Genomic DNA, 27123 nt, shown 5'->3' with positions numbered 1-27123 from the left:
AAATCGCATCATTTCTCTTCATTAACCGAAATGATGCAGAGCACAAACTTGGTGAAAAATATTCTGGAAGTAGCTTCCCTTACACTGCCACCGGAATATCAACAGCCTGTCTTGAAAACCCCATTTCAATTTTGACTTGAGACCACATTTCCTATTTCCCCTGTAAGTTATTAAAGTGGCACCAGGAGGAGGTGTCTCAAGGTCAAGAGAGATTGAGAGTGCAGACAGACGGAGGGTAGGGATGACAAAAAGAGAGGATGAACGGATAATGACAAAGACGGTGAAGAAGAGAAAGGAACGAAAATGGAAGAAGAAAGCGAGATGAAGAAAGAAAAATGGTGAAAGAAGCAGAATCCAGGAGAGAGGCTGGAGGAAACGGACTTCCTTGCTCACTCCTGTACCACTCATCCATGTCCACTTCGCTTTTAATAGATTTCCAGCCTGGCCTCCTGCTCCTCTAGCAGGCGTGTAGCAGCTCAGTAGATTAAAATGATAACCAACAGTAATGAGGTCCTACAGGACTGCGGTTGCATGACTAATCGAAGGGCAAAATGTACAGAAAGGTTCAGAAGTGAGGCTTGAAAGGCCGACATCACGGTCGGTAATATATAGATTAGGCAGGAAGGTTGAATCATGATGACGCAGCATTACCAGCTCGCAGAAGACGAGTTTGTGCCATATATATATCATCTGAAGTGCCATTTCAAACAGGCTTTCTGCAGCAGTGTATTCATAACAGTGACACACGCTACTTAGCTAATTCATTACTAAATCGGGGAATGCGATTTTAGATTTCTGGCTCCTGTTTGCTGCTTTCATCTTCTCTGTGAAAAATATGGATATGTCAAGCCATTCGTTCTGCTAAATAACATTAGCCTGAAACCATTAAGGAAACTCAGCTTTTAGTGTATTACATAGCACTGCAGTTGAACAACATGCTGCATTTTAAAACTATAATAGCATCAATAATACTGTTTCACATCACACAGTGTTAAACTAACAGATTTATCACCCGAATCTGCAGTTCCTAGTTGAGACATCACTGCTCATCCAGTCAATTGTTTCTTTCTTTTAGATTCAGCTTCTTAGTCAGTGTTTCATTGCTGAGAAGTTTGTACCAGTTGTTTCGAGAGCACCTTAAGGTAGGTTTCATCCATCCCTACAGTTTTTGAGTTATCACAAGAACCACAAATGTATCCACAGCTACACCTTTATCATATTCACTTTAACTAAACAAAAAACATGCACAGTTTCCGGTTTTACATTTAAAAAAATTGCATTTTTATACTTTGTATCTATTTTGTAGTTACACTAATTGAAATCATTCTTTGAATTGCTAGAAAATCAGTACAAACATGTTCTGGTCAGTTAGACTTGTTGGTTGTATGTAGGTGGATAAGGTTGTTGTACTTCTAAAAAGAAACTGTATTGGATCAACGGCCATACATGTGCATCTTATAGTCATCTGCTGCCACTCGTAGCAGTTTTTAAAATATGTAGAATGAGGATTGCAGTCAATTCTTGTTTGTGTCTGTGCTGTGGTTGATCCTTTAGTTTTGCCCTCGGCGCAGAAAAGACGGAAGTCATTGTGGACAAAGAACTTTTTTGTAGTGGAATGAAACTGAGCTTTTACACTGATTGCTATCAAAGAGGATTACTGGGAGGCCTGTTTCATCTGCAGTCACAAGCCATACTTATGTGATGTCTACTGTGGTCAGCAGCATTTGATCTTCGTGTAGCATCATCGCCAAGAGGCGACATGTTGTTGGCTTATTGGAGAACTGCGCTCAAGCACGCATGGTTGAATTCCAGTAGTCTTTCTCTTTGGGTAGGCTAAGAGTTACACCAACGGTTATCAACATGGAAGCTTACATTTAAAGAATTGAAATGTGGCTTTAAATATATGACAGTGTTGCTCCAACTCTGTTGTTGTTGTAAATAGGTGGCTGTTTGTATTAAAAAAATGTGTTGCATTCCAAAAAAAAGATATAAAAGGTTTACTGTTGATTTATTTTATTTCACTTCTTTCAAAAACAGGGATGATTGAAAACCCCAATAACCGTTTCGCACAATTACAAGTTTACAATATCATATTTACAAGTATACTGTCATAATTATGAAACAGTGCTTCATCAGTTGGGAAATCCTAATTATGAGAAGAAGCCTCCATTTTATTCTTCAATAAATAAAATCAATTCCTGTACAATACAGCTTGAACATAAAAAACAGACAATGTAGTGTGTCAGTGCTGCATTTACAACCTGTTCATGCTGTCCTCTGATGGCCAAAAAACTTTGAGTAAGGGCTTAATGCATCAGTAACTTTAATGAGGCACTTATTTTAACCTTTTTATTTTACTCCATAGTTGTGTTTTACTTCGCCGCATTGCTATGTTAACACTTATCAATGATCTCAATCAGAGGTTCTCTGAGGTCCTCCATGTCTGAGACGACAAGGTTGAGTGTAATCACGTATTACGAGATTTGTGTGTTAATATGTGCAATACTCAAGTGGATAAGAGTGGAGCTGCTATCAACTCACAGTTCATTATAATTATCGCAGGAGAAAAATATTCTTGAGAGGTGAGATGGAGAGTATAAATTGAGAAGCGCAAGTACAAATTACGCGTATTGCTGCTTAGTAACTGGTGGCTACTGTCAATATTAGTGGTCTACCTTTGGTTTTTTTCGGGTGTAACTTTTCAGGACCGGTCTGACTGTGCTCAGTACTACTTTGGTTCAGGTTTGTCTTTTTTAAAATTAACATATGTGTGTGGGGTTTCAGGCATGTGTTCAAAAAGTTTGTTTTGGATCTGGCATAAACATTTGAAAAGCTGTAACTTTAATTCTTCTTCTACTGTTGCCCATTGCATTGCTGCCTTCATTCCTGCCTTTGCTTCCTTGTAATTACTGTTGACACCTTTTGGATTGACTCACAGGATGCCTTGCACCGTAAAACGAGGATTTACCGTTTTTCAGCTGACTAAGTTGACACTGAGATGATTACTTTGGGGAACAGCTCAGAACACGTTTTACTAATAGCAGCTGAAGCCTGTTGACACTGCTCATATTAGCAGAGTGACAACAAAATCAAAGTTGTAGACTTCCCATTAATTTGTAACTGACGTCTCCTGAAATACACACAGTCTGCCACCACTCTTGGGTTTTGTTATGTTTTAAGGTGGCAATTACACTAAAAAAAATAAAAAAATCATTGTCACTTTTCCAGCATGATGTACTCCATGGGCAACTACGCTCCAAGCATTCAGTGACAAGCTGCTATTAAAAGGCTTCAGCTTGATGGCAGTGCTCTTGCTGACAGGTTTAGCCATGTGGTTGATTCACTAAAACACAGTTGTAAACACTCAAACATTGTGTTCTCTGGGCTTTCAGACAGGGTGACATACTGGACCAAATGATTTGAGTTTTGATAGCAGAATAAATTTCCAAAGATATGAACTTAGAATAAAAGCCACTACAGCATTCGTATTTTCATATCTTTTGCTCTGTCCTTGCGTCCCTCTCTCCACCAGGGCACAAGCTGGCAAAACCTTCAACTTGGTTTGTAAAACATTCCTACCTTCTTGACATAGCCCTGGATGAGCTCTGGGGTGGGCACCTGCTCAGCGGACAGACACTCCTCCAGCTGTAGTTTGTATGGTGGGCAGACTGACTGGCACCGTTCCACCCTGCAGACACCACAGTGGGAAAGACAGGACAATGAATTTAGGCCTTTAAGTCAACCAGTCTGTTGGACAAATGCTCCTGATACATGTGGGTGCCCATGCATTCATACGCATGCAAACACAGATTCATAACCAGCCCGAAATCATAAAATTGCAGTTATAATACATCCATAAATGGGGCGGTATTGACAAACCCCGCCGTCAAATACAAATAGAGCCCCCTTATCAACAAATTACACTGCATCAAGAAGCTTTGTTAATGTTATTGTTGCCCTGTGGGAGGTAAGGGAGAAATACAATAACACTTAAATGAGACAAAGATCCACACGGATGAAAGAAAACACATACAAAAAGCAGGAAATTCAATGCAAATCTGGTCTGCACCCCTTCCCCCAGCCCTCCCTGTTGAGCCCATATCAGTATTTCGAGCAGGGAGAATCTATTTATATGGTGTTGTATTTTCCTTTTCTGTCCTCTGGAGGAAATCCCAGAGCTAGCCCTGAGGAGACTAATGCCCCAGCTTCTATCTCCCTGCTTCTCATCCTGTTGACAAGGCGAAGAAGCCACACACACCCTTTTCCTCAGTGTGTAGTACAGTCCGTGTGCACGAACAGTGGTTGTCTATGTGTGTTTGTGTGTGAGGGTGGTGTGTGTGTGCTCTGCATGAGCTCTGGCTTAACACGGACACCTGATGTGCGGGAGGGTAAAAGATGCATGCGTGCAAGCTGGTGTGTGTATTAATGGCTGCTCTTACTGCGTCCCAGGTCACGCAAAGACTCCCCCTGAGTGAACATACATGTCAGTGCCTCTTTGTGTGTGATCTGAAGGCTTTATCACCGCAATTTTTTCTCTGCTAGACCCCCTCTGGATACAGATTTTAATATATCAATTATGAACAGAAACTGGGGGAAATAGTTGAATTTCTTGGTCGAATAAAATTGTACCTACTCTTCAACCAGTTGATTTACTGTTGGTGAAAACATCTGCATGTAATCTCTAGAGTAACTAAATGGGCCGCAGTTTGCTCAATTTACTTTACCTGACAGCCTTTTTAGTCTACATGCATTATAAATAAATATAAAATATATTAAGGAATATAACACACACAAGTTTGACCGTTTTTGACAATCTGACTTGCTGTTGTTGAGGTGTAGGATACACTGCCTGTCCAAAATAAAAAATAAAAAAATTGCACGCTCTGATATTTCGTTGGACCGCCTTTAGCTCTGAAAATGGCACACAGTCACTGTGGCATCGTTTCGATAAGCTTCTGCAAAGTCACAGAATTTATTTCTGTTCGGAGTTGCATTAATTTTTTGCCAAGATCTTGCATTGATGATGGGAGAGTCGGATCGCAAAGTCTTCTCCAGAACATCCCAAAGATTCTCAATGGGGCTGAGGTCTGGACTCTGTGGAGGCCACTCTACATGTGAAAATGACGATGGCATCGTCATCTCGGAACATGCCCATGCCATCAGGAAAGAAAAACTCCACTGATGGAAAGACCTGCTATTTTTTAGTGTACTTAGGTAGTCCGCTGACCTCTTCTTTGGGAACATAATGTTGCTGAACCTGGACTTGACCAACCCCAGATCATAACACTGCCTCCACAGGCTTGTAGGCACTAGGCATTATGAGTGCATCACGTCATCCACCTCTCTTCTTACCCTGATACGCCCATCACTTTGGAAGAGGGTAAATCTGGACTTATCAGACCACATGACCGACCTTATCTATTCCTCAAAGATGATGGTTCACCACTATCCTTCCAGATTTTTATAATGCATTGGATGGTTCTTAACCCAATTTTAGTAATTTTAGTAACCTCCTTAGTTGTTTTCTTTGCTTGATGCTGGCCAATAATTTCACCCTTCATCCTAGATCCTTTCCACGACCACAGGATGTGTCTTCTGACATGGTTGTTTAAGGAATGAGAAGCTCCTCACTGCATCAGCTAAGGTTAAATAAGTCGTTGCCAGTTGAAACATATGCATCAATGCAGTAATTATTTAATGGAAAGCTATTTGCGTTGTTAAATGCAGGTGGCAACTTTTTCTTTGGCCAGACAGTGTACGATCTGCTGTTTGCAGACCTGAAGACTGAAACTAGTAACAAAACAACAATTTAAAGGAGAAATTGTTCTTTTTCTCTACCTTGCATTCAGTCAAGAAATATTTCAGGAAATAATTTTCCATAAAACCACAATTGCTTAGGATTAGCGCTTGTGCAGATTTGATAAAGATGATAGCTGTCCATTTGTAAAATTTTGTGAAACTGTTGTCAACCTGAGCTAACCATTTTATACATAGCAGAGAGATATCAGAGTGTTGTTGATCTTTTCAAATCCCTGGCAAGAAAGAAAATCTAGGGATTTCCCAAAATGTAAAGCTTTAACATATATGTGCTGTTATTACATTAAAAGCATGTACTAATATAAAATGCAAGTTAAAGGGACACTCAAACTGTTTAACATTTTACATCTATAAAATTACTCAACTTTTGACAGCCAGAAACTGAAGGAGCAGAGGCTAAAATATCCAAAGTTTTAGTCCATGGGAAGAGTGAAGCTCCAGAAACCCTTGATTTTATGCTTCTCCTTCACAGGCTGTCTAGAACAACCACTCATTAGTAAATTGCCCTTTAAAGTGCCCCTTTTAAGTCCAAACTGCCAGAGTTTTTAGGCAAAAAAGGCACTTTTATATTCACAGGGAACCCAAGAGCATAAGCCTATTTACATTTTTCTTTCATTTCAGTCTCATTTCAAGTGTTTTCTTGATGAGCTCAACTGTTTTTCTCCTTTCTTGTCAAGAAATATACCAAAATATTACAATAGTCTGACTGTCTGAATGAATATTGTGCACATACAGTTGAAAACTAGTGCATTGCCACTGAAAAACCCAGGCCTGAAGCGTTATGTTAGACTTCATTGTACAAGTGATGGCCCAACTCATGAGACTCCATCAATAAAAAGATAAAACCACACCATCACCATACTTCTCCTCTGCTGTCACTGACACCCATTGCTCTGTGCTCACTGCTGTTGCAGATACAGCAGAGCGGTAACTGGGCCGACTGACTCGATGAGTACAAAACTTCACACGCTCTGTGAAACATTCATTACGACGAGCAGAGAGTCTGTTTTTCGCTGCGTCACAACATTCAAAGACGCGACAGCAGAAGCCCGGTGGCGCTGCAGGAAAGGTGCATGTATCCCCTGTTGGTTGCGACATAAATCACAACCAACCAGCTTGGTTTAGCTCCAGGCGCATCGTCAGGAAACAAATCAGAGAAGAAGACAGACAGCCAGCCAGTAGAGTGAATATTGTGTAGTCAAGTGGAAATATTTTTCTTACTTTCTTATATCCTAAAATTGAATCTTCCACTGTCGACTTTATACAACATGTTTTGGCAATACTGTACAGAGAGGACTGCAGCTGTCACCATGTGCTGCAAGCTGAGAGGCAGCTTCAAAAGGAGAAATGAAAAGACCCTTTTTCAAATAGATATAAAACCATTTCAAAGGGAAATTAAAACTCCAGTTCATCATTCAACATCTATCAATAAAATAAAAGTAATTCGGTCCTTGAGAGACTTTTTAAACCCAGAACTGGCACTTACGTAAATCTGATTTCATTTGCGCTATCAAAAATTCAGGTTTTACTTCTTTCTAAATGGTGAATAACTAATTTTGAAATAAAACTCTGAATAGAAGGCTTCTACAGGCAGAGCATCAGAGAAGGAGAGAGGAGAGAGGTGAGCGAGAACAACAATTCAAACGGAGCACTCGGTCCTGGGGGGAGGCCTCGGGTTAAAAATAGCAGCCGCATCACCTGCAGTCCATCTTCTCTGTGTGAAACAGTGACTTTTCATGCAGCGTGCAGCTCCGGCTGTCAACCTCCAAGGCCTCGTGTGGTTAGACGGGTGTCAAATGCCTGCCTGCCTGCCTGCCTGCCTGCCCACCTACCTGGAGCTCCCTCCTGGGCGAATACACCTGCTTCTACTCCCTCCTCGCTTGTTCCTTGCCACAGATGGGTCACATGCTTTGTTTTGCCGTAGAACATCTTGTGTTGGACTAATCACTCCCACTGGAGCCAAACGATCACATGGAAACTAATTGCGTATTACCTGTTAATGGCTTGCCTTGGGATTTGTTTTAGCAGTGTAGTGGCAAAATCATTTGTAAATCTGTGGTTTCCAATTACACTGTGTTGATTTATTATTGTTTTCAGTGGACACCAAACTGCAAAAAAAATAAAATAAAATAAAATCTCTGCAGCCAGTTTAATTTGTGTTTCTTTAACCTTCACATTCTCTCAGAACACTCCTGTCAGAGAAATTCTTGGTCCTTTCAGCTGAATTTGATTTGTTGAAAGTTGATCACCCTCTTTTTTATTATTATTATTGATTGGCACATTCTGGCAACAACTGCTCATTTCTTCTTTGTGATAATTGAATTTCCAATCAGTGGCTGAATTTTATTTGTCTGTCCAGCTATAGTCATCATCAGGACTTTTACTGACTACCGTCGCTGCAAAACTGATACTTAAGCTCAGTATGAATAACGAGCAAAACATTCTCAAATTTTAACCTGTTACAATCCCACAATATACATATCTGATGCTTCAACAGTCATTCGTTTTTACACACACGCTCAGTCATTTTTACAGCAATTGATGCTGTATGTTTCACTACACACCAAACATTTTAACCTCACGGCATTGCTTGGTAAAAAGTCTGGTCATTATCAAAGTCAGTAGGACCCTAAATGTCTGCAGATTGTGATGGAAATCCATTCAGTAATTGCGATGATATTTAAATGTGGACCAAAGTCCTGGACCGACTGACAGCCTTGTGTTACAATCCATTAGGGCTGCACAATGAACTGAATATTAGTCACAGTTGTGATTTTGGTTTCCCACAGTTAAATGAAGATAATTGACTGCAGTGTTTGCAATGTTAGAAACCTCCACTCATGGAAAGCTCCACAAAAATGGAAAAACGGCACAAGTAGATACAGTCACTGAGTTTCAAGTTGGGCTGCAGGAACTGAGGCTTTTTTGTGCACAGCTGCTTAGCGAGCATCTACTGTGAGGTGTTTAGGAAACATTGGTCATTTGTAGTATCTTTATTCAAGGTGATACATTGAATTCCAGTGAAGAAGAACCTTATTTTAAAGTTAGAATTTGATGGGGTTTGTGCCTTAGCTGGAATGTAGCTCAACGTGGCAGTGGAAGGAGCACTCTGTTTATTTAAGTGCACTATAATGAATTAGTTGGTAAATAATCATGTTAAACAATCTTGATTTCAAAATGGTGACTAGTAGTTGGGCCAAAATCGTGCAGCCGTACCATTCACAGAGACACATTGCTAGTGTGCTTAAAATGCAATAAATACAGCTTTGAAAAGATTTAAATATTCAATGTTCACTATTCATGGCAGTATTTTTACTTATGCTTTTCAATGGAATTTATTCAAAAGTCTTAAAATCCACACCAACGACAACACTTTCCTTAAATAATAAATGTCCATTTTCACTGTTACCATTTGCTAAAATCATGACTGCTCATTAGGAGCATGTTTCATAGGAATGATGTAGATAGAATAAGACATCAAACGATGTTATATAGCGTGTAAAGCAGTCACTTCTGGATTGTAACCACATATGCATTCAGTAAAAAGCTTTAAATTGTTGCCTTAATGCCACCTCTTTGCGAAAGTTGCTTTAGAAGAGCGATATTACACTTTCTATATACAACAAAAGCTTTTCTGTTGTGCTGCTGAAAGAAAGTCAAGGTTGGACAAAACCGGCGAAGCAAGTGAATGAGTCAAAATGTGTGTTTTCTCCAGGCCTTTTGCATCAGAAGCAAAGTCGTGCCAGTCATCTCACCCACCTCCTTCACCCACCACTCATCTATTGCTATGACGACACAGTCAGGGAGCAACTAAACCCATGTTTAATACTCTGCCTCTGCGGTGCTTTAATAATACAGCACACCTCTTCCAGTGTCACATTTTCACACATACGTGAATAATTTCACCGGAGCGAATCCCCTCTAATGGTTTTTAGGCCTAACCTCTTTATTTTCCTCTTTTTCCGTCTCTCTCTCTCACGGTCTTCAACCTTCTCCTCCCTCTCAGCCCATCTCTCCCTTTCATCCCTCACTTTCTCTGCCCGAGCACACGGGAGCTCCTTGCAATTACCCAATAATGATGAATATATCCCATCAGACATTGTCTGCTGAACTGTAACCCTATTACATCGTGACCAAATTGAACACTAGGAAATTTGACAGTTGACATTTTAAATTTTCAAACAGTCCAATCCATTCTGTCTGCATTGCAGCTTTTTTCCCCCCCTTCTTCTTTCCCGCAGCAGGTTGAAACGAGGTTCGGCCGCCGCAGGTGACAAATTGCCATTTGGGGTTTCTAAAGTTATAACCCACTTAACCACATATGTCAGTCAGGTGACAGTGTCTTTAACATTTGCAGGTGACACAGCGCTTTATGTACACAAGCCCTGTGTAGTTCCTGACTGTAGCATCACCACCTCCATGTAAAGTGCCTTGTTGACTGAGCCTCTCACACCGAGGCTAATAATGTGTCTGTAGACATACTGTGCATGTTAAATATAGCTGCTGTACACTAGTCAGCGTCTCGGCTTTGGCTTTGCTTTCCGTGTAGTCAGAAAAAGCAGTTCATTTTGGACCGATGGATGAATGGCTGCTTGCTGTCACTGCTTTCACTCCTGTTCACTGTAACCCCCTCTACCCCCTCCCCACCTCCTTCTTCATCTTCCTTTGATTCCTGGGTCTGACAGCAAAAGGGAACAGGAGAGGAGATGCTCTCTTTTCTGGGTTTGCTACTTTCTCTTCCCTCATCCCTTGGTAGAGATTTGGATTCCCCTGGGCTGGTGCTGATGTGAGCAGCTGTCTCCACGGTGACAGACGCTGGAGATAAAGCCGGGGCCCTGCATTCGGCCAGGGCCATCAAAGGAGGGTAGACTCCTCTGCTCTTTTCACTCAATCTCTGTCTCACCTTTTTTTAATCGCATTCAGTCTGCTTATGTCTTCCCAGCTGTGATTCTCTTATATTCCTCTTTCCCCTCTCGTGCTGTCTTTTTCATGGAAGCAAAGCAAGCATGCCTTTTTTTTTTAAAGGAGAGAAGCAGTTCATTCAGCTGTTGCCTTTTCACTCAAAATCAATATTTTTGCTGTCTGATTTTGCAGAGCTGAGAGGTATGGAGACTGTGTGAATGTCTGTGCGTTCCTAACGTGAACCTAAATTGTTCTACACAACAGCAGTAGAACAACAACAGAGGGTAGCATGTATTTTAACTACATGACCTTCTAAAATGTGACTGGCTGTCTTGTTTTCACTCCACAATAGAGGAAATTCAGTCATCTTATTTTAAAGATATTTAGCAAAAAAAAAGCAAACCACCGCTGAAGTTATGTATGGACATATTAAATGGAAGAGAAACAAACAGTTGCTTTCACTGTGAAAGCAACTCTGTTTCATTTTGAATAAAAAGTTTTGGTTCAGTTTTATTTGTATTTTGCTTCTAGGAGATGCACTGTGAATAAGATCTAGTCTGATTGTGATTCAAAGAAGAACAAAGAAGTGCTCTGTTTAAATGTTAAGTGCAGTAGGAAGAATACTTTGTCTCTAAAAAATAATGAAATAATCATGATATATTGTGATTTTAGTATTGATTAAAACAAAATTATGATTAGGGATGCAAACGATTTCCTTTATTAATAGTTGGCCACGTTATCAATTGATAATCGATTAATCATTAAAATGAACAGAATACGGTGGATGTTTTTTTCACTTACATCAGAAATCTCGATACCAAATGCAGTAAACATCAGGTACATTTAAGGAATGTATAATGGTGTCTCCAAAACAGTTAACTGGCAATTACTGGCACAATGAGAACTTATTAAACATCTTATCTTATTTTGGCAAGGGTTTTTGGGTGTCCAGTGTGCTATGTGGCTACAAGGACGGCACACTTCAGTAGTTTAAATCAGTTCACGTTTGGATCCTTGGCCAACTTAGTGCTCTGTTCTCATTTGTAATGCTTAAGCCTACAGTATAGCCCCATCGAATAGAAATTACAAATATATACATTGTAGTCTACATTGTGGTCCCTGCTAGACAAAATCTGTATGCTGTACTGCCACAGTTGAATGTTTCCGGTCCACCAGAAGGCAGTTTATGTTTAATTCATATTTAAGGTGTTTAAGTAGCCTTCCTTCGCTTGATAATTGAGAGGAGACAGCACCCCACATTAAACTGGCTGCCACTGTAAAGATGCCACATGTTAAGAAGAAGGTCAGAGTGGATAGAAAGGTGTTCTCCCTACCACAGTTTGTGTTTTAATCTTAACCAAGACATATAGTTGCCTTAACTTAAACAGATGGAGACCATCATTAAGAAAAATATCCCTAGGTTATTTTGGAAAGTTTAAGCAAACTAATCTTGATCCACTTCTGTGACTCTCTTAATACTATTAATACTATACGTAATACTAACGCTTTCACTGTGAACTCATATTTGATATTAATGTTCTTCTGATGAATAATGGTTTCCTTCTTTTCTCCCAGAGACCTTCGTTTCTTTCTGTGGCTGTCGGGTGACTGACAGTAAGCAGGGCGTATCGTAACGCCTGGCACCGCTCAACTCTGGCAAAATTACAGTAAATAATGATAAAACAGAAAGTTTGACAAACCCAAATTAAGTTGTCATGTTTGCTGTGATGAATTATCTCACACTGTGGAGGTTGTTTCTCATACTGTACGACAAGGGAAGTCAGTGGATGTTTTTTTTTTCTGCTAAAGGGAGGAAAACAAGCCCTGATATCTGCAACAAACACCAGCAGGGACGGGGGGGGGAAAGAAAGAGGCGTGTTAGACAGCTGGCACTGAGTTGAAAATCGTTTTTCTGCGCATTCTCAGTCCACCTAAGAATTCCAGTTATCATCAGCGTACATTTGCACAAACTAATTAATTGCATGCCTTCTAATTTATTACTCTCTCACTATAATATTTTCCCTGCTCTTATCTTTTGACATGGCTTCATTAATTCCTTACTTTGCATGTATTTTTGTTTTCTTCTGTGCTGAATCCTTACATTTACAAACTCTTAAACAAGGATCAACAAAGTTTTACCTTACTGCAAATTCTTCACCCGTCTGATTCGCTTCCCTGATCCCGTTTTCATCGGTTTTTCTGAAAACAACAACCACAATATATTCCTTCCACAGTGAGTCCTGAAGTACTTTTTATTTTTATTCTTCTTACATGATCACTCTGTGGTTGCAGCAGACCTGTCAGGGCACAGCAGCTCTGATTATTACACTCCTTACTCTTGGTTGCTTGTAATATTGGGTATTGGTTTTTTGCACTTTTTGTGCTGTCGCTGTAAGTGAAGGAGTTGGTTAAATGACCAAAATGTCAATGTAGATTTGCAGCAGTGGTGTTTTGTCTTTGCTCAGCAGTTAAGAAGCTGCAGAAACAGTTTGTTAGCTTTCAGGAATGTGGTTTAAGCTGTGAGAAATCTGATTTTGCTGCATTTGATTCAGCTCTGGAGCATCAGAGAGTCAGATTTGTCCAAGACCGTATCACACACAGACATATAAAAGCACGTGCTACAAACACGAAACGCAAGAGATACAGTGTGTCGGCTCATTAAACAATTCAGAGAAGAGGTGAAAGGTTCAAGTGGTGCATCTCAACCCATACAGCTGACACACGCCCTCCCACACATCCATGCCCTGCAGCCAGGGAGCAGTGTTTTGGTAAACAGGCCTGGATTCTTCTCTGGGCTTCAGAGCCAGACAGAGCAGCAGCCACTGGGGCTTCAGCTGCTGGACTCTGCCTGTCTGCATGTCACTGCTGCCAGGAAAGAAAGAAAAAAAAAAAACGCTTCTCATCATAGCTTCAGTCTTTTTGATTGTCATGTTTTTATTTGAACTGACTTCACAGTTCGTGGTCCTGAATAAGCTGATCAGGTTTCATGACCCGTGGGGGCCGTCAAACCCGTTCAAAACTCAGGATGTGTTTCTTTTCTCCCCTTCCAGTGAAAGTGATATTTAGAAGGTTTCTGAGCAGACAAAAAAGCAAACTTCACCCTCTGCTGTCTGTCACTGCTCCTGTGTGCCCTTCAACCACCACTGAAGCAGCTCCCTGGCGTCCTGCCCTGACTAAAGTGCGTGCCCACCCCCACGGTTCCCAGGAAAAAAGGGGGCTTGGGCACAGGGCTGGAGGGCAGATGTAGGGGTGTGACTTTGGGCCACGCAGCCGGTTTTGGCCTGAACGTTGAAAGGGCCCACATGACAGCTTGCTGAGCCACAAACAGATGTTGTGATGCTCTGGTGTTGGTGAAGCTACACTGAAAGGTTGAATGACCTCTACTGTTTTTTAGAAGGTTGTCATGATGAGAATCTTTCCCCATAAAAAAACTAATTGCTCAAATATAGTACAATAGCTGTGAATATGCCCATTATGTAGAACTTAATGTCCGTTTATAACCAGCCAGCATACCATTTTTGCATTTTTGAAGCTAAAGAAAAATCTGATTCCCACGAAGTGTTTTTCTGCATAATAACACCAATTAAGGTATATTAGTAATCTCAACATGCTTCCTTAAGTGCCTATAATGGCTTCATCATTTCGTGCTAACAAAGGTCTTATTCCCAGGAGTGCAGCTAAGACGTATGGGGCCCCTGAAAGAAGACTGCCTCAGGGCGAGGCCCCTGCCTTCATTTAGCCAAATATATTCATAGTAATAAGGACCCTTCTCTTCAATTGTCACAACCTTCTGCCTGTCTGTTTACAGTGATTCTTGTGAAAAGCACCTTGACCTGTGGACTTGGACAGGTTGCATATTTATTTAGTTCTGTGTCATTTCTTTCAAATGGATGTAGTGTAAATATTAGATGTATGAAACCCATAAGTGAGGATGAGAATTGAAGTATTTCTGAATGCAGTTACACCAGAAATACTTTACTAATTATGTTTTTGCATATGCTACATCATTAATCAAAACAAACTGTACTGATGACAGAGCTAACCTTCTTACTGACTAAATTATGTGCAGATATTGCAGAAGGATACATTAGTTTATGCTGGGGGGAACCTTTGACTATCAATAGAAGAAGGATAAATCCATAGGTTTCCTGAAGAATGGCTTTAAAGCCTTTACCTGACTCTACCTAACCCTTGACTTGTCTGAACATCAGCAAAGAGAAGAACATGAGTGGAGCTGAGGCGGGCTTTGCAAATGTCTCCCTATGGACTGTACTGCGGCTGTACTCACCTATCACTACAAGCAGCAATGGTCATAATTATGCATACCTTTTAGCCTTAATACAATTTAAATAAGTGAGTTATATAGAAATTTCCCTATGCAGCTGGCATGCATGATGTCAAATTTGCAGTAGAGACTAAAACATCTTTTGTACAGGCCTGTAAACATATTTTGTTTTCAGCTCTAATATTGGGTATTTTAATATTGGGGTTTCCAGGTGCTGACTCACTTTCGGAGCCATCCTCAGGTGGACATTTGAGGAACTGCAGTTTTTCTCACTGCCTCAGAAGTTGCTGTCTGGTGGGAACTCATGTTTTAGATCTTCTTTTCTTTTGTATATGTAGTCTTAGCAACACATTAAATAGCCAAAATTTATCTCATACTTACCCATCACTGAGTCGGACCAGTATGGCCCTGTAGAGCTGGTGCTGCGGGCTGTTGGACTCTGGACCACAGGGGTGGATAAACGGGTGAACGGCTGCCAGAACGAAGCCCTGCTGGTAAAGCTCGTGCAGCTGACCTGGCAGCTCTCGCACTGATGAGAGACGCAGCGTGGAGGTCCCACCTGAGACAAACCAAGAGAGGAGAGAGTGTGTGACAAAACAGTTTGTATGTGGAATAAGACTGATGTATGTTGTATCCAGCCTGTATGCATTTTGCATAGTAGGGACGCATTTTTGACATCAAAGCCTGCCGGTGTGATTTATCAGTCCATAAAATTTGGTGGCATCTCATGAGTATCCATCATGTATGTCACAGATGTAACTTGTCGTAATATTCGTAGTATTAACTGCTTTCTAGCTCATAATTGTAATTGTAGGACTGGATCACGGTGCTAAATGGTAATGGTAAATGGACTTGCTCTTATATAGCGCTTTTCTACTCATCAGAGTACTCAAAGCGCTTTTACAACAATTGCTCCCATTCACCCAGACACACACACATTCACACACTAATGTGCAGGTTGCTAATCAACCTGCAACATCAGTCAGTATACATTCACACACCAGTGGAACAGTCACTGGTAGGCAATTCGGGGTTCAGAATCTTGCCCAAGGAAACTTCGGCATGCAGCACATGACAAGGCGAGAGCGGGAATCGAACCGCCAACCATTCGATCATTGGACGACCCGCTCTACCACCTGAGCCACAGCCGCCCCACAGTGCTCTTGGCTGAAAAAAAAGAGTGATTGCATGTGCTGCAGAAATTCCTCGACAGTTACTGGGAGAGATGGCCATGCCTCCAGTAATAGTGATGCAAGCCCCAGTTTCAGCTGTATCCCCAGAATGAAAGGAACACGGCGTGCTTGAGATTGTGTAAGAAGTTATGAGGAGAGATGTGTTTTGTAAACTTTATTTCAGTATGGAGTGGTATTTTAAGGTCAGCAGGTCTGATAATGTTTTATTTGGTGTTTTTTTTGGGACACATTTTGCTGTTTAGAGAGAATTGAGCTGTCTCTGATGAAACCTTTGCAGTGTCATTGGCTTGTTTAACACGCTCAGCAGGACTGTTTGGATTTGTGTTCATGAAAATTGAGTATCGTCTGTCAGCCATGGTGGAGGTCGCTGACCACGTCCATAATTTACTTCTTCTGTTTATTCTAAACAAATTACTGAGTCTCCAAAGTCATCACTGCTGTTACAACAGATCTTTTTCTCAGCAAGAAAAAACACAACATTTGGTTTCAAAACACAACACTGAACCTAATTTCCTGTAGTATGAAGTAATTTCATTTTCTTATTTATTTTTTCAATTACTTCAGTGTACACTCCCACACAAAAATGTAAGCTACAGTCTGAAGTGGACAAACTGAGTTTTAAAATCAAATTTCCTTCTGTGATCCCCATTACCTGATTGTAGGCACAAGACAGCATACATCTCAGGCAGTAACTTGTTTTTAGTTCTAGACATAACTAAGAAAGACTTAAATGAATCATTTTTGTCTGGCAACAGCAAGTAGCTAGTGCACATTTACTGTTGCAATAACGGGCCATCATAGCTGCTTTTCCCTTTTCTTTAGCCTCTCAACGGGCCGATCCTAGTCACTGACAAGGAGGAGCTCAGAGTGCATGACGACTCAGAGCTGTCCCACTGTCATATCGTCAATTATGTGAGGGCTCTGATTTGAACTTTTTGACACTATTATGCACCCTTTCTGTGAGTCTGCATGACTGCAGACTTTCATGAGGGAGTTGCGCATAATTTCTTGTCCTGACCTCTACAAAATGTACACAAATCAGGCATGATGGTGTTGAGAAGAAATGTGCCAAGAAGTCTATGGGACTACTCGTTTTTGTAGCTACTTATTGTATGTTAGTACAGTTGTTTGTATCTTCAGTCGAATACGTGCATGGAATTCACAGATGTTCATGGGTTTCCTGACTGATGGGCTGGGACAAAGTCTAAATGAATGAGGACACATAAGAGCAATGCTAAGAATTGTAGCTAAGGTCATATGCTACTCGAGCGAAACTTCAAGCAAAACTTTTAAATATTCATTAGACAGAAAACATGCTTGTCAAGACACAGCAAAACATTTTTCAATATAATACATGTGAAAAGAAGCCTATCAGTATTTATAGTTTGTAAATGTATTACTTTCTAGGCAAAAGAAAAGGAAACAATACATTTAGGCTACCTTTTGTCCACTCTGTAAGGCAATAGACTGATGCTGTGGCAGTTGTCAAATACTTTTTCTTTTTCTTTGTGTTTAATGGAGATGTGTTGTTTCTAACCTAAATGTTGAGATTGGGCTGACCTTTCTCTGCGCTTTCATTATGTCATTGTTGTTGTCTCTACTCTTTTATGACTGTCACGTGACTGTAGGTCACAGCTGAGCCAGTGAAGACTTTTCAGTTTCTTGTCAAGCACAGAATTTTTTAGTTTTTTTACACAATCTGGTTAGTACAAGGGCTGCACAGTGGCCTGGTGGTTGGCACTTTTGCAGCTAGAAGATCCTCGTTTCGTGTCCCTACCTTCCTGGGATCTTTCTACATGGACTTTGCATGTTCTCCCATTTTTTAAATGAGAGATGTAGAATAAGGTTGTTTAATGACATCATGATTTTAAGCTAAGATTTTATTCATTTTAATAACTCAACTGCACATCACATGTAGTTAATCCAGGAATGACAATTATTTCTGTTTTTACTGTTTCTGGGTGTGATGAGTAGTGTAACTTTGGCCATTTGTTTTTTTTCTAAAGATAATATGCCTTTTAAAAGTGCTCTTGGGTTTTGAGGTTCAGAGGATAAATCCTACTCTGCCTGTTGCACATGAACTATGACATGCACTAAATAAGGCTCATGCAGTTGTTCTAGTCTTCATGCAGCTCAGTTGGTAGAGCTGCAACAAATATCCAGTACACAAAATCTCAACTGAATTCACAAATAAAGTGATAAAAGGAAACCATAAATGAGAAATATTTCCAATCAGCATTCTTTGTATTTATCTGTTTCTGTCAAACTATCAAATGATAGAAATGACAGTCCTTTACCACAGCAATTAGCTGCTGTGATTTCTTTCATTTGTGAGCTTTTTGTTATTGTAGAAAGGTTCTAGTTCAGTTAGACCTGCCCAACATTGCACATTAATTGATGATGATACCAAACAACACAGAGAGATGGAGTTCAAATGTCACGGCTGATTTAAGAGTCGTTCCCAGTTTGTTTTGGCAATTAGCTTTTTGCTCCATCCCCTCAATCTGAGCGTTAATAAGAGTGGATCAGAATCCAATCAGAGCTGATTGCTGTGGCGCTGTATCACAGCAGCTCTCTGTGTTCTGACACTTACTTTGATTCCCTCTCAGCTCAACTTAACTGTCCACGTAGAGCGGACAGGGCCCTGACGTTAATGAGCTGCAATCAGTGAGTGGCTGGGTGTTTAAAAAAGAAAGTTAGGGACGAAGTTGCAGCTAAAAGCTCCTTCTCAGCATTATTTCATTTTCATCCACCAACCCCATCCCCAACACTCAGGAGATGAAAACGTGCAGCAGACAGCCGCTGACGAAGTCCCCGTTCAGGGAGCATCCAGCTGTGTTACAACAAGCCACACACAGCTTCTGTCAGGCAACATCGGCCAATCAGGATGTATGGTAATGAGTGTGGAAAGGGAGAGCGGTTCAGGTTCAGAAATGGAAGCAATTAGATTAGAAAACAGAGCTTGTTATTGGAAAAGGGGAGGAGGATGGACAGGAAAGATAGAGGAAGAACCGCCCAAGAGGTCAAACAGAGAGGAAAAGAGGGACAGTCAGAAGCTACGATCGAGATAGGGCTCGGATGCATAATGGCTCGGATCCTGGCCGTACGCTGTATGTGGCAACATTTACTGCAGGCCAAACAGCTGGGGCGTGTGGGAGAGCGCCAAGACAAAGAGCTGGATGCAGAACGAGAGACCGAGGGAGGGAGCGAGAGGAGGTCTGGTTGTCTGTACAGACTGTCACAAGACGTGGGAAATGCCGCTATGGCTAATTAGAGTCAATGAGACTATACAGAATGAAAGGTTCAGATGCATGGGAAAAGTCAATCTGTCGAAGTTCAACTGGAGGTCAGAGAGAGAGGGCGACTCATGTCAGGCACACTAACGATGCCAGGAGTGGTTTTGTGTGTGTGCATGTATGTTTGGCCTCAGGTAGAGTATGTAACGCTAACAAGACTGTCATATAATAGCAAATTGTAAACACACTTTCGATGTGAATTTTGATCCAGATTACTCAAATGATATTTAAATATTTGAAAACTCTAAAACTATGAAACTATGAACACTGTATTTGTATGCCATATATGTTCTCAGACATGCTTCCAAGATGAATTGTTAACTACTCCAGCTTCTGCCCTCTCATGATCACACTGCATAAAAACACATAGCTTTTTAACTTGTGTAAAATAATCCATGTTCATGCTCAGTTTGTGTCGTTTTTTTCCCACGGTAAAACTTGAAGGCATCCGCGGCCAAATTCAGGCCGGTCATTCCACATTTAATCTCTTGACATCGATGCTGTCACACATGCTGATTTTATGGTCTTGTTAATGTGTGCATGCTTGCAAAGCAGTTCTGCCCTGTGCAGTTTATTGCATTTGGCCAGCGCAAACAGAAGTTTTTGGTGAACAACTTCCTGTGATAGAAACATGTGCATTGCTTGTATTTATTCCTGTAGAGAGTGATTTATTCAAGTGTACTACTCACAGTGCACTGTGCCCATTGGATTTACAACAGAATTTAATACACCCTTGTGCAATATCGGTTTAATATCAAATGATTCAAATTTGCATCCCCTTTTGATAATTCCATTGTTTCTAAGTTCTAAAATTGTTAAGCTGCAAAACAAAAAGAAATTCTTTAAAAAGACTGCGTTGGAAATACTGGCCCCAAAGTAGAAAGTCAGTGCAAGCACTATTAATTTCCAGTTAGCTTTATTGCAACATAAATTGAGTTGTGAACACCAGAACTTCTTCAGTTTTGGACCGATGTGTTTTGTCTACATGTCTGTATCATGGCTCCACATGGAAAAGAGTTGCCAGAGGAAATGAAAAATCTGATTATGAGATCTAATAACAAAGACAGGGATACAGGAAGATCAATGAGCGACTAAAAATCACTCACAACACAGTTACAGCAGTAATCAGGAGGTATAGTATAAGCTATAGTACCATTTCTCAGAGCAACAGTGGTCATCTTTCTAAAATTAAGCCATGGACAGTGTATAATTTTTACAGTTAGCCTTTGAAAATCAGATATGCAAGTGCTTCAAACCTGGCCTCAGGGGTCATCAGTGGAAATGGGAGCTTCTGTAACATGTCAGACAATGTGAAGGACTGCACATAATGTCAACCTTTATGGTTAGCATCCCAGAAAAATATTCTTTCTTGCTGTTTGAAGCAAAACTGCAGTATAAATTGTATGTACATGAATTCTGTTCAGTGAAAAATACAAGAAAACATGACTTAAAAAAGAGCATTAACTTTGACAGAAGTTCAACTCTGCAAATTCAGATTTTAAGGAGCTTAACTTCAAAATGTAAAAATACTCCCAGTAGAAGGAGACGGCATATCAGCACACACATACATCCACACATGCAAATGATATTCTGTACATACTGTATATCATTAGCATTTGCATTTCATACATTTGACTTTGATGATATTGCCTAGCAACAGGGTTGTCTTAGGCTCCGCCCACAGGCAGCCAATGGCCCACAAAGGACCCCAGAAAGACTCCAGAAATGACCACTGCTCATTCAATCTACTTTAAACTCAACACTGCACTTCCTTGGGTCCCAACCAAGTCTGAAGTGGATCTTCTATGCGGTTGTCAAGATATGCGAAGAACAAAAGAGACAGAGATTCTTTGAATTATTAGGAGTCAGAATTCCATGCAGTCTGTACTATATATGCATATTTATGATATACTGTTTTTTTTGCATTGCATTAGAAGTGATACACAGCTCATTAGACATCAAAGTACAACTCTGCAATGCCACTGCTGATAAAACTTGCATATAGACAGCAAAATGTTTTCCAAAATCTTGCTGAAGTTGTCTCACTACTATCTGCAGTTTGTTTTTTTCATTTTGCAGTAACTAATTCATTTCCTTTCTCCATTGCATTCTGCAACAACAGGATACGTCTTAAGGACTATTGGAGTGTACAAAATTTTGTCTCTTACTCTGTGCGAACTCTAAATTCTCAAACTCATTTTAAGAAGCGGTATGTAGTCAGGAATTGGGACTGACTCAACACAAAAGGCACAAACAGTCCCATGGTCAAATTTTCACAAATTCAATTTGGCAAAAATTTTACACATGCGAAATGAACGCACGGCAACACTTTCAGTTACAGCAACAGCCAATGCAGCTGGACTACATTTTTCCTTGTTCCTCGGTTGAGTTTTGTTTATCTGATTTCTGTCTTTTCTGTACCCATAATTGATAACAACTGTAATTCTCCAGGAATGAGATTATTTTAATTCCTTCCCATGGAAGCTGCGTCTTTCCCTTTACACCTCGCAAACAAATTCAGCTAAAGCTCATTTGTGTGACATTGCAGGCTGGTGTGCTTTGAGTGTGCTTCGCTGCATCATCTGCTACAGAGGAAAAGGGATTTCTGGAACAACCCTGCCAGTGCCAATCAGGAGGCAACTCCTATGATGTAGATACAGAGCTGATTCAGTCCGAATCTTCCTTCCGGGTACAAATCCAGCGGTTCATTGTGAAACCACAAAAGTAGAAGAAGAAGGGGAAGAAAATATCATATGCTGTTCCCTCAGGGCAAGCGAGCGCTCTGGCTAAAAATACTCCAAATTTCTCAATCACACTCTGTCCTACTGCGCCACAATGCAGGAGCTTTAGAAGTTAAAAGGCGTGGAGGAATTAACACAAAGAAATAGGCCGCCACTGCAAACGTATTCGTCTTCAACCCCCCTCCTCTTCTGCTCATCCTCTCTCCCCGCTCCCTACTTCCCTCCACTGCTGACTGCCTTTAGAAATGGAATTAATCCTTCTGTGATCTGTGATTTTGTTTTTTCTTTCCTTCCCTTTTCATTTTGGTGCGACATGAACACCCTGTCCTTTCCCCAGAGGGATGCTGCTGCGTGTGCACGTGCTTCATGAGGTGTTGGATATGTGGAAAATGAAACCGACTTTGCTTGCTCTCTGATCCCCTTAGTTGAGATGAGTAAATAAGGAATGGTTTCAATTAGGCAGTGCGAACACAGCCGCTGGCGACTTCTTAAGTTGGCTTTAATCACTGTGTGAGCTGCTAATAATCTCATCCAGAGGCCTTTAACTACACAGGCTCTACATTTATTTATCAGACCGAATTTTATTTATCATGCTGTCCCCAGAGCAAAGTGTTGCCCAGCGCTGAGTTACTCTGAATCTCTTGCTGTTGTACGGATGTTTACTGTGCCCTAAAATCGTGTTATCCAAGGAGAATCACTTTGTTTGTGTAGATGAGAGTAAATTAGCTGCCTTATAAGTGCACTATGCAAGTGTCAGTGTTGTTTTGTACTGCAAATATTCAGGCCTTTTGAAGGAGTCTGTGGTCGATCAGGCAGCCAATCTGGTAAACCTTACATGGCGAACTGGCACCCAATTACTTCACTCCGTCTTTTTGTTTACCCTGGAAGAAAATTCTCGCACATATCAACAGAGAAGAGCCCTAAACTCACAGGAACAAATCGTTTCGTGACAAATGATGAGAAAAAAGAGGCTTCTGGCTGACAACCAACAAATTGGTTTTCTGGAAAATTGTGTAAACGCAAAGCCGTCAAACAGGCGCTGCTGTTAAACACAGCGAAGGCAACAAAGCTGGGGGAATGTATTTAGGAATGTACGAAGAGTTAGTGATAGCTGTGTCTTTTGGCCAATGGGACGATCATTTTCTCACTGTTTGTTGTGGATGACAGACCAGGGGTCAGAACATCTTTGTGTTCTGTGAGCTGTTTGTGTCAAAGCCCTGCAGTTTTACAGTAATCATCTGATTGGCAGGTGAGAGCAAAACAGAAACCAAATGGAAAACTTTACCATTCAGCTGCATTTCTTAACTATTTTATCAACTTTCAGATTGAAGTGCAAAGTTCATGACCTTGAAAGATTTCCATCATATTATATGACCTTTTCCAATGCCACTGGATTGTGTAATTTGATCCAAAGATTTAGAACGGCCACTCAGTAAACCTTATGGTAGGTTTGGGCACTAAAAACGATAGCAGTATGCAGACAGTTCATCAATAACAATAAGAAATGTGTTAGATGAATACTACCATGAAAACACATAACAAAAAATGCAAAAGTTGTTTCCATGAATAAGCCCCAAACATGCAAACCCACTGTCACTCTCCCGGTAGCTTCCATTCAGGTGTTCTGAGGATTGCTCGTCTCCAGAAGCCTGGGACCTTGGTCATCTGCATTTTTGCCTGCAGCCCTCCCCTGACGAGTAAAAGGTCGATGTGACCTCGGGGTGTCCTTGTGAGAGGTTCTTGCAATCAAAAAACACCCATGACCCCCCATCACGCCCACCTAAGTGACCCAGTCCCAGCAGCTGCCTCTGAGGTCTGACAGACTTGACGTCAGAGTTCATGTGGCTTTCCCCTTTGCTTGCTCGTCTGTATTAAAAATAGGTCATTGCAAATTATCAATCGTTCTTGATATCAGCTAAGATGATTACCTCACATTACAGGGCTATTTTATCGTGATGCGTTTTCCAGCTGTATCACCCAGCTTTGGCTTCTAGATGGCTTTTCTTCATGCTGCTATTCCCAAAGTCAAGCATGAGCAAAGTGCCTCAATCTGAAAGTTGAACTTTCCTTCGCTACTCAAAATGCAAAAATGCAAAAAATAGAGGAAGAATTTGTTTGAGTCAATGTATAAAAAAATCATTCCTTTTGCAAAATTCAGGCCAAATGAAAAAGAACCTGAATTCTACAGAAAAAAATACACATTATAATCAAGCACAAAGAAATAAATAAAAGTAGATGTGATGTAGGTACTGTAGGGAAACAGATAAGTAGTCAGAGACAGGTTGTGGTTTGTGTGTGTGTGTGTGTGTGTGTGTGTGTGTGTGTGTGTGTGTGTGTGTGTGTGTGTGTGTGTGTGTGTGTGTGTGTATGTGTGTGTGTGTGTTCGAAGAGGGTGTGTGAGAAGGAGCCTGGCTCTGCATTCCCTTCAGAGTGAAGATGTAAACATGCAGTTTGAATATGCATGCATGAGGGAGTTCATCTAAGGAACAGAATAAATAATAAACAGCCGTTGCACTCATTTCTCTGAGGCTGACCTTCCACACATGGCCACACATATTTAACTGACTCATCACTTGGAATTAGCTGCAGCCCTCATTTCATGTGTCTCATATTTGGATAAAATCCAGACGTGATTTAACAGACTTATATTTACACTAGCAAATCTGATCACAGCTGTCTGTGTTTTCCTGCCCCGCAAATGTAGTTAGACCCAAAAAAACAGTTCAGTCCATGTGGTGGAAGTGCAGCTGAAGCTGTTTACCAAACACACAAGAACAGGACAGCCTGATGACTCTGTGAATGGGTTTTGGAGGAGACAGGACACATGCAAGTGTGATGTTCAGTGGTGCCACTGATTAACGATGATCACAACATACAACAGCACCTTGTGACCAGAAGATCTGAAAATGCTGCCACCGCTCTACCTGACATTTTATGAAATTCAATGCATATGCAAATTTCAGTGTTTTGATTATTTAAGTGTCATTAAGGCAGTGCCAATAACCTACAAGTGGCACTCCACTAGCAAGATCCATTTAAATGCTTTTGACATTTGGCCAGTATGCATCGTGAACCTCCTTAAGAAAAGCGTTTACTTAAGGTCGTTCTAGCAGTTTGGTTTTAGCGCAAAATAAGTCTGCAAATTGCTGGAATTAATACAATGCAAGGAGTCGACACACTAAAATACAGTCCAGGATGTATAATTAGACAAAGATCTCAGAGTCTGAAGGTTTGTCAGACATGAAAACGCTACACCAATAGACAGGATTTAAAAAAAAAAAGTTTTTGTTTTAAACATTTTATGGCAACAATTCAAGTGGTAACTCTTTCCTCACTTGCATCTGGGTCATTGCATGAAAAGCAATCATTGTGTCCCACCTGACTCCTTCTGAATCAGCTGATTCTTTTGCACAATAACTTTAGTATATTTATTGCAGCCAGGCAAAATTTTACCCCCATAGTAAGAATATTTTGAATTGCATAGTTGTGATTTGATATTTTTCCAAATATTATTATGCAGTTTTCAGAGATTAAAAACACTTCTGGCCTCTGTTAAAAACTGCAACCAGTGAAACTTTACATCTGCTCCAGGTGTCATAATCTGAAGTCTACATGTAATTTTCTTTTTAACAAATGTTTGCATCGATATCATGGGATATATCACATGTTCAATAACAAAACTGCACCACTGTAATGTCAATGACAAAGAATAATAGAGAGGAGCACTGGTTCCCTGGATGTGTTACCTTTTTTCTGATAATTCACTAGAAGAAAATTTAAAAAGTGCATTTTGGGTGAATTTTTAAGAGTCATATCAGCATGCGGCAGAGAACAGGTTATGGAAAATATAAGGTTTCATTTTTATCTACAGTTTCTACCAGGCTCATCTTCGAGTCATGGTTTCCTTCTGTGATAAAATAAATTTTCTAATATATTTTGACACCTTATGGCTATGAGATGGAGAAATATAACCACTGGTGTTCACATGTTTTATGTAATAGTTTCTACAAATCACATTAATCCAACACATTTGCTGTAGTCAGTGCTTGTTTCAGAGTCTGTCTGATTCTACTCTGATGGTGTTAAGTTCTTGTTCTGTCAGTTTGTGCTGTCGGCCTGTTTCCATCCTCAGATTGTGAACAATGGTGATGTTTTGTCACAATCTGGGAATAATATTATATTCCCAGATTGGCTTTTTTTTAACACTAGCTAAGCTTTGTATACTCATGATGACCGGCTGAGGAAACACTATCGTGATTATAAAGACTAGGCATGTTGCTCTTGATGTCACCATTATGTGGAAGTTGAACTTGCAAACCACACCTTTGTTCTTGCTGTATACATGTATTCTGCTGACTCATTCAGCATTATCATAGTTTTAACTGAACCTTACAGTATTTGTCATAGATGGAGAGATATGAAAATCTCTTGTCGGCTTAGAAAATATAACATAAAAAAAGGCTTTATACTGTTATAGAAGTGAATCATCAATTAATATTTCCATTAAACAGGACTACCAAAAAATCTTTTTTTTTTTTTACCGGAAGATTTAAATAACCAAAGAAATCATGAAAATTATATTATTGTGATTTCATTAGAATTTAAAAAAAATTCTAATGCTGTCAGTTGAGTTTACTGAATGACTTTGTCTCTTTTTTGGCAAATACGTTACACTTCAAATATGACTATAGGGAGGTGGAGAGTGAGTCTGTAGCTGTACTGTTACTGTGTTGACCTGTCTATCAGATAGTTACTGGTGAAGGATTAGTCATAATATTACCACATGTACTTAATAGCACGATATCAGTCTGTCATTTCTAAAAACATCAGTTATCGTTAATATGGGTGTATCACCATGCCCATAATTTCATATGTTCTAGTTTGTGTAC

The 27123-nt window shown here is 40.3% G+C and overlaps 1 pseudogene; it reads right to left on the bottom strand.

Moving 5' to 3' along the window:
• Positions 1–27123, bottom strand: part of LOC110954857 (raftlin-like) — a 135462-nt pseudogene that overhangs the window by 58388 nt on the left and 49951 nt on the right.

Source organism: Acanthochromis polyacanthus, chromosome 12 (genome assembly GCF_021347895.1).
Source record: "Acanthochromis polyacanthus isolate Apoly-LR-REF ecotype Palm Island chromosome 12, KAUST_Apoly_ChrSc, whole genome shotgun sequence".
Lineage (NCBI taxonomy): Eukaryota > Metazoa > Chordata > Actinopteri > Pomacentridae > Acanthochromis > Acanthochromis polyacanthus.
This window is presented reverse-complemented; position numbering and strand designations above follow the sequence as displayed.